Genomic DNA, 6,611 nt, shown 5'->3' on the forward strand with positions numbered 1-6,611 from the left:
TATTATTATTATTATTATTATTATTATTATTATTATTATTATTATTATTATCATTATTATTATACATTATTGTTATTATTATTATCGTAGCCATCTTCATCATCCTCATCACCATCATCACCATCATCTTCATCATCGTCATAATCATCATCATCATCATCATTTTTATCCTCCAGTTCCATATGGGTGAGGGGTGAGGAGGATTGGGGAAGGAAGGAGAGCTGGGGGGAGGGGGAGGGGGTTTGGACATGAGACAGCAAGAAGAGGGGGGAAGGAAGGGGAGAGAGGAGGGTTTGGGAAAGAGGAGAGGGAAGGAAGGAAAGAGAGCAGGGTTAGGGTAAGGGGAGAGAGAAGGAAGATAAGTGAAGAGGGTTAGGGTAAGGGGAGAGGGATGGAAGGGAGAAGAGGAGGGTTTGGGCAAGGAGGGAAGGAAGGGGGGTGGAGAAGGAAGGGGAGAAGAGAAGCGTTTTGCCAAGGGAAGAGGGGAAGGGAAGGGGACAGCATCGAAGGAGAGAAATTAAACAACGTCTGGTTACAAGGCGCGTCATCACGTTAGTTGGATCCGCTCGGCTTATTTTCAACACCTGGCGAGATCAAGATAATCAGGTTTGGCTCGATTGAATCACGATCTCTTGGGGATTAAGCGACCTCTTAAGCGGATTATCAAAGCGCTGAGACTCATAAATCTGACGAGAAGTGGGAAGAGAATGTGAAGCAAATTATGAGTAGGGGGAAATGTGGAAAGACAATATTTTAGAGTTGTTACTGGCGATTAATTTGTTTCCTACGTCGTCTCCCCTAATTTGCAATGAATTAAAAACAAAAAAAGATCCCACAGTACTGTTAGAATTAAACGAGAAACAAGAGGAAGGTGTAACAACAATAATTTTCGGGTTGAATATCCAAAGTCCCTAAAAAAAAAGACAGGAAAAAGAAAAGGGGGAGAGAGAAGAGAAATAATAAAATGGCTTGAAATCTGAAAAACACTGATCATGACCTCGAAATTCTGCAGCACAATCCTAAACCATTATGCCAAATTTGGTGTGAAATTGCCTTAAACCTGAAGACTTTATTTCATCTTTAATTTCTTTTTTTCTTTTTCTTTTTTTCATTCATTCTTTCATTTTTGAGGGAGTACGGGGGGTTGGGAGGGAAGGGTGTAGAAGATTTGGTATATAAGAATGGCTAAATCGCACCGTGGCAGTTGTTTCGTAGCGTGTAGAGATATCGGTGAGGTAAGGAAATGTCATTATCCCTATAGTCGTCATCGTCATCATCTTCATCAAAAGTATCATCAAATTCGTCATCAACATCATCGTCATCCACATGGTTCATTATTATTATTATTATTATTATTATTATTATTGGTGGTGGTAGTAGTAGTAGTAGTAGTAGTAGTAGTAGTAGTATCGTTACCATCAAGGCACAAGCCAGAGAAAAAGGGAAACTCAGAAATAGGAGAATTACCCCCAGTGACCCCACCCTTGCCCACACATCCTTCAAGCCTCGTAAGAAAAGACGCTGGAAGTCGTATATACAGGAATGGCTCTGTATACAAAATAGGAATATAAAGCGAATAAAAAAAAAGGAGGGAGAGTCTTACCACACCAGAAGTATAACAATAATTTCTGTTTACATAGCTGTTGGGTGATAAATAAATAAATAAATATAATAAGCTGGTAAACTGACTTGTAAGTGTGAGAACTGGGTTAAAAATTGTAATTATAAATCCCCCAATATAAATCCCTTAGTATAAATTTCCTATTATAAATCTCCTAATATAAATTCTGTAATATAGGTCTCTTGAAATCAAATTCCTAATATAAATCCCTTAATATAAATCCCCTAATATAAATTCCTTTACAAAAATTCCCTGATAGAAATTTCTTAGTATAAATCCCCTAATATAAATTCTGTAATATAAATCCCCTAATATAAATTCTGTAATATAAATCCCCCTAAATAAGGTCCCTATTATTAATCCCCTAATATAAATTCGAATATAAATTCCCTAATATAAATCCCCTAAGATAATTCCCTACATATAAATCCCCCAATATAAATTCTAATATAGAGTCCTTATTATAAATCCCCTATTATAAATCTGCAATATAAATCCCCTAATATATATCCCCATTATGAATCCGCTACATAAATCTTATAACATAAATCCGCTATTAAATTCCCTAATATAAATAATCTGTATAAATCCCCTAATATAAATCCCCTAGTAATTTCAGACACAGATACCGGTACAATAAAATGCGTGGATGAAATTGCTATGCTTTTATTGAATCTCAGTAAATACACACAAGGTTAAGACGCAGCAAGGAAACTGAAACAGCGTAAACAGTGCGGTAAAAGGAATTAAAATGCTTTGTTATTCTGCTTTTCTCTAACTAAGCAAGGACTGGCAGAGAGAGAAAGAGGGAGAGGAAAAGAGAGAGGATAGCGAGGACTAAGCAAGGACTGGCGGTGAGAGAAAGAGAGAGAGGAAGAGAGAGAGGATAACGACGACTAAGCGAGGACTGGCGTAGGAAAGAGAGAGGAAGAGAAAAAGAGGAGGAGTAACTAAACCTGCTTACATTTATCAGCCTCAGGAGAAACAAGATCCTGTGACCTGGCTGAGCGACAGACGGGGGAACCATCTCTTCGTCCAGCCAAAACCACATCCCTCCTTCGACACTATTATTATTATTTTTTTTTAATTGAGGAGGTTTTAGGTGGCTTTCATGGGTGTCAGAGAATCGCCACCTAAATTATTAGAGATATATTTAATGAGGCCCAAGATGATATAGTTGATCCTGGAGTATCTCATTTATAAAACAACCTTGAAGGCTTTAAAGCTGTATTCTTATTTATGTTGCAATTTTCTTTTTTGGATGATTGTGATGACGTTTGGGCCTCAAAAACTAGACACCTTATTTTTAAACCACATTTTCTTTGACCTTCTCACTTTCATGGACGTTTTGACTCTTCTATTCAGGCTAGAACCAAATCATTTTTATCAGCTGAGGGAGTTTCTGTAGCATTTCAATGGTGAATCCAGTTTTTCATTCCTTTTTACCACTACAATTTCCCTCGGCTGAGCAAAACCATGTGGCAGCCTGAGACAGATTACAAACGCATCCATGGAAGGCAAAAGGGGTTAAGGTGACGTGAGTGGACTTCAGGGAAAGGACGATCTTCATCCTTGGAACCGTCTCTGGCTCTCCGCAAACCTGATCTGCTCTATGGCGTGGGCGGGGAGTGGGTGTGGGGTGGGGATGAGGGGGGACTCTGGACGGTACCCTCCCTCATCAGCCACATAGGTCACTGTGCCAACGCCTCCCTCGGGAAATGGGAAGCTGGGGGTAAAGTAAATAAATATAGTTACCAATATGACTAAAATAAAAAAAAAAATACTAGAAAGAAAGATGCAGCATTTAAAAACACTGAAGTTGGGAGTAACATGAATAAGTATAGTTACTGATATGGCTAAAGATTAAAAAGATGTTGCATTTGAAATATCTTGTAAAAAAGAAAAGAATATACTGACCAAAAGAGAAACCAGAAATAAAACCATGAGGCTGGAGAAAGACTATATACGCTGACAGAAAAACAGACGGACTGAGTTAGACAGGCAGAGAAATAGATGGACAGACAGACAGATAGACAGATAGGCAGCCAAACAGACAAACCCCCACCTGAATCCACCGCTGATGTTGCTCTGCCCCTTGCTCCCTGGTGTTCCCGTAGCGTGCACGTTGATCCCATTCTCCGTGCGGAATCGGTAGTGGAAGCGACCGCCTCCAAGATTCTCGCGCACGTCTTCGAGAATGCGGTAGTGGCGTCCGTCGGGGCTGTAGGGGTATCGAGGGTAGAACTGGGGGGCTGACAGGGCGACGGAGGCCAGGCAGACGAGGAGGATCGCCTGCAGGAGGGAAGGAGAGAGGGACGCGGGATGAGTGACTTGGTGTGAGGTGGAAAAAAAGAGAAAAGACTGAGTGATGGTGGAATGATGTAAGTTAGGAGAGAAAGACGTGGGCACAGTTGTAGTTGATAGACGTGGAGTTAGGAAAGATGTGGAATGAGTGATGGTGGAAAGATGTAGAAAGGGTGAGTGGCAGTAGAAAGACATGGAGTTAGGAGAGAGAAGTACAATGAATGGGGGTAGAAACACGTGGGATTAAGAAAGACAGACGTGGAATGAATGGGGGTAGAAAGACGTGGAGTTAGGAAAGATGTGGAATGAGTGATGGTGGAAAGATGTAGAAAGGGTGAGTGGCAGTAGAAAGACATGGAGTTAGGAGAAAGAAGTACAATGAATGGGGGTAGAAACACGTGGGATTAAGAAAGACAGACGTGGAATGAATGGGGGTAGAAAGACGTGGGGTGAGGAGAGATAGACGTGGAATGGATGGTGATAGAAAGGCGAGGAACTGGGGGAGGAAGAAGAACGTGTACTGAATGGCATCTTGCAGGAGAAAGAAAGACTAAGTGAGATCTTGCAGTAGAGGAAGATAGCCTGTGAGAGGGAAGGAAGGTGCAACTTGGGTGGTATGATGCAGGAAAAAAAAAAAAAGATGTGGACTAAGTAATATCTAGGGAGAAAGACAGGTGAGTGGCTGGTGAGGATCGCCTGTAGGTTGGAAAGTAGGACCTGTGGACATAATGGTGATTGAGTGATTGGTAGAGAATTGAAGAGCCGAATACCAAAGATAATGTTAATTAGAAGAGACGTGGGCTGGGTTTAGAAGAGCTGAGACTTGAAAGGTGAGTGAATGGGTGTATGGCCTCCTTCACCAGGTAGAATAAGACTAAATTGTGAGGCAATGGATGCACGGTTTACATCATTCGTCCCACCAAAAGCTTGAAGCTTGAGTGTATGGATAGAGTAGCCGTGTCACTATAGTCCTTTCGCCTGAAATTGGCCTAGAATTTTGTCTCTCTGTGTTGCCTATTTCACGTAGCTGAATGGCAGACAAAAGACAATGCTACAGTAATGCATTCTTTCCATAGCACTACCTCGTGATTGGCACCGTATTATAGTGTTAATCTACTTCTACAACTCAGCATTCGACATGAAGAAATGGCAATATTAGGCCAGGTTAAAGTAAAAAGGGCATAGTACACTCAAGCTTTAATAGTGACAGTATGGATGTATATTACCTACTTCGCTTGACGGTAAGCTATGAATGGTGACTGAATAAATGCATTGTTCACCTCACTACGCCCACTAAAAGCTCTCATGTACCCACTACTTAGTTCAGTTTTCTTGTCAGTTTAGAAAGTTCCCTAACACCTTTTCCTAAGCTACTTGTTTTGTGTATTACGCCTTACTGTCCTCTTCTGTGTTGCATGAGTTCTTCCATTATCGCCATAGTCTGTAAAAATAACTTAGAAAATGTATTAACCATCCATATCCAAGAATAAATCGATAAGGAAGAGGTGGTAGGGAGCTTAACAGGCGAAAATACGAGCACTGGTATTCAGACTACTGGAGAGGCAAAGTTAAAAAAGATGGCCGCAGACGGACTATACGTGGATGGACTTAGATATCTGACTCAAGCTAACACCAGGTGACTTTACTGAAACGAGAGATACCCCAGCAGTCAAGAAGATGAGGCAAGATATTAGACAACATTAGGTATATATAAAGACATAGAGAGCCATACTAGACTGGCGCAATGAGAAAATCTGCACAGGTCTTTCTAACACACACAAAAATCATTTTAGTGACGGAATATTTTGCGTACTGAAACTCCCTCACGATATACGAAGAGTTACTAATAGACAGAAAGAAAAAGTAGAGGCACTTATAGAATAAAAAAAAAGAGGTGGAGCCACTTATAGAAAAAAAAGAAGAGGTGGAGCCACTTATTACTTACAAGCTTCATGTTGTCGAGGGTAAGTGAGGGAGGAGGCTGACGACAAAGGGAAGATTGCACCGCTTTATATACTCCTTGGGATTTCCATCTGATTCACGATTCTGGAGCATCTCAAGGCCCCCAGGTGGAAGTCTAGGGGAGGAAGAAGACGCTGGATGACCTGACCTGCCCTGACCTGACCTTCCACGGGGGATCACGGTGGGCGAGGTGTTGCATCAGTTGAGAGCACCGTGATTAACCTCTATCAAACCGAGCGAGTTATGTGTTACTTATTTTTAGGCGTAATTTAGTTTTTTGCTATTTTCAGGAGTATTTTGATTTCTGGGAGAGTTTTCTTGGGCTGATGGGGTTAGTTGTAGGTGTCAATGGCTTGTGAAGTATGAGAGATCCTTGTTAATTTAAGTAAGTTTGTCCTCATGTAGCAGAATAATGGTGATAATAACGATGATGATGATAATAGTAATAATGATAATGATAATAGTAGTAGTGGTAGTAGTAGTAGTAGTAGCAGTAGTAGTAATAGCACAATTAGTAACAGAAGTAGATATAATAATAATAATAATAATAATAATAATAATAATAATAATAATAATAACTTCAGTGGTTTAAGTCCCCCAGTGAGATGCTTACGGACCATGTTATCGAGGCATTAAGAGGTTCCCTGCCCTGTCTTCCCTCACAGTTTATTTCTTCATCAGGCAAGGTAATATTATCCTTTATTTTTTTCTCTTTATACACTCA

At 40.5% G+C, this 6,611-nt stretch overlaps 1 pseudogene; it reads right to left on the reverse strand.

Annotated features, from left to right (window-relative positions):
* Nucleotides 1–3,187: 3,187 nt before the first annotated feature.
* LOC145394651 (cuticle protein AM1199 pseudogene) lies at nt 3,188–5,879 on the reverse strand (annotated as a pseudogene).
* Nucleotides 5,880–6,611: the final 732 nt, after the last annotated feature.

This window comes from Coenobita brevimanus, chromosome 28, assembly GCF_032717465.1.
Source record: "Coenobita brevimanus isolate Jiangsu-jjx chromosome 28, ASM3271746v2, whole genome shotgun sequence".
Taxonomy (NCBI): Eukaryota; Metazoa; Arthropoda; class Malacostraca; order Decapoda; family Coenobitidae; genus Coenobita; species Coenobita brevimanus.